The sequence below is a fragment of the Arachis hypogaea genome, chromosome 11, assembly GCF_003086295.3.
Source record: "Arachis hypogaea cultivar Tifrunner chromosome 11, arahy.Tifrunner.gnm2.J5K5, whole genome shotgun sequence".
In the NCBI taxonomy this organism is placed as follows: Eukaryota; Viridiplantae; Streptophyta; class Magnoliopsida; order Fabales; family Fabaceae; genus Arachis; species Arachis hypogaea.
Window position 1 is genome coordinate 99,298,098 of NC_092046.1, and position 2,400 is coordinate 99,300,497.

Sequence of the window (2,400 nt, forward strand, 5' to 3'; positions counted from 1 at the left end):
GTTTGCCCAATTCAAACCTTTTTTGAAAACCTCTGAATAATAAAATAGCACACTTTTCTGTGACTCGTTGGGAGACGACCTGAGATTCATACTCCCAGTATTTTAAATTCAATTTTCTGTGACACCTTTCTAAATTGAGGAGTATATTTCTGGCAAGTTAAGAACTATACTTACAACGTAAATGTTTTAACAATTTTTAATTTGCCAATTTCTGTACACCATCAACGTCCTTCTCCTCCTTTCTGGGTTCGGCCACACCAAGTAAGGTTATGGCCTTGCACTCTCTTTTTGGATTCTCTTCTATATTGCTTGGGAGAGTACTAGGAGGAGTTTCAGTGACTCTTTTACTCAGCTGGCCCACTTGTGCCTCCAAATTTCTAATGGAGGACCTTGTTTTATTCATGAAACTTAGAGTGGCCTTAGATAGATCAGAGACTATATTTGCTAAGCTAGCTGGATTCTGCTCAGAATTCTCTGTCTGTTGCTGAGAGGATGATGGAAAAGGCTTGCTATTGCTAAACCTGTTTCTTCCACCATTATTAAAGCCTTGTTGAGGCTTTTGTTGATCCTTCCATGAGAAATTTGGATGATTTCTCCATGAGGGATTATAGGTGTTTCCATAGGGTTCCCCCATGTAATTCACCTCTGCTATTGCAGGGTTCTCAGGATCACAAGCTTCTTCTTCAGAAGATGCCTCTTTAGTACTGTTGGATGCAGCTTGCAATCCATTAAGACTCTGAGAAATCATATTGACTTGCTGAGTCAATATTTTATTCTGAGCCAATATGGCATTCAGAGTATCAATTTCAAGAACTCCCTTCCTCTGAGGCGTCCCATTACTCACAGGATTCCTTTCAGAAGTGTACATGAACTGGTTATTTGCAACCATGTCAATGAGTTCCTGAGCTTCTGTAGGTGTTTTCTTTAGGTGAATGGATCCACCTGCAGAATGGTCCAATGACATCTTTGATAATTCAGACAGACCATCATAGAATATATCCAGGATGGTCCATTCTGAAAGCATGTCAGAAGGACACTTTTTGGTCAGTTGCTTGTATCTCTCCCAAGCTTCATAGAGGGATTCACCTTCTTTCTGTTTGAAGGTTTGAACATCCACTCTAAGCTTGCTAAGGTTTTGAAGAGGAAAGAACTTGGCTAAGAAAGCCTTGACCAGCTTATCCCAAGAGTTCAGGCTATCTTTAGGTTGAGAGTCCAACCATATTCTAGCTCTGTCTCTTACAGCAAATGGGAAAAGCATAAGCCTGTAGACCTCGGGATCAACCCCATTGGTCTTAACAGTATCACAGATTTGCAAGAATTCAGTTAAGAACTGAAAAGGATCTTCTGATGGAAGTCCATGAAACTTGCAATTCTGTTGCATCAGAGAAACTAATTGAGGCTTTAGCTCAAAATTGTTTGCTTCAATGGCAGGGATTGAGATGCTTCTTCCATGTAAGTTGGAATTTGGTGCAGTGAAGTCACCAAGCATCTTCTTTGCATTGTTGTTGGGTTCGGCAATGTCTCCTTCTTTTTCGAAAATTTCTGTCAGATTTTCTCTAGAGAGTTGTGCTTTAGCTTCCCTTATCTTCCTCTTTAGAGTCCTTTCAGGTTCAGGATCAGCTTCAACAAGAATGTTCTTATCCTTGTTCCTGCTCATATGAAAAAGAAGAGAACAGAAAAGAAAATATGGAGTCCTCTATGTCACAGTATAGAGATTCCTTATATGAGTATAAGAAGAGAAGAATGGAAGAAAGAAAAGATAAGAATTCGAACACAGGGGAGAATAGTGGGTTCGAATTTTTGAGTGAAAGAGGGGTGTTAGTAGATAAATAAATAAATAGAAGGAGATGAGAGAGGGAAGAATTCAAAAATTAAATAAAATAAAATAAAAACACTTTTGCTTTTAATTTAAAATTTTAAGTTAAAATTCGAAAATAAAATAAAATAAAAAAGAAAAATTAAATTAAATTATAATTTAAAACAATTGGTTAATTAAAAAGGAATTTTGAAAAAGTGGGGAAGAGTTTTTGAAAATTAAAGAAGGAAAATTAGTTAGGTAGTTTTGAAAAAGATAAGAATCAAACAAAAAGATAGGATTAATTTGAAAAAGATTTGAAAATCAATTTTGAAAAGATAAGAGGTTAGAAAAGATTTTGAAATTGATTTTGAAAAAGATGTGATTGAAATTTATTTTGAAAAAGATTTGAAAAAAAAATTAAAAAGATTTGATTTTTGAAATTAAGGTTGATTACTTGACTAACAAGAAACTAAAAAGATATGATTCTAGAGTTTAAAGATTGAACCTTTCTTACTAGCATTAATTGTTAGCATTAATTTCGACAATATGGAATAGAAATAAGAAAAAGACTTTGAAAATAAATTTTGAAAATTTTGAAATTA

General features: G+C 34.9%; 1 non-coding gene across 1 annotated transcript; it reads left to right on the forward strand.

Annotated features, from left to right (window-relative positions):
• The first annotated feature begins 1,018 nt into the window (after nucleotides 1-1,018).
• On the forward strand, nucleotides 1,019-1,126 carry LOC112724257 (small nucleolar RNA R71). The gene has a single exon (XR_003163429.1). It is a non-coding gene; the product is annotated as a small nucleolar RNA R71 (small nucleolar RNA).
• Nucleotides 1,127-2,400: the final 1,274 nt, after the last annotated feature.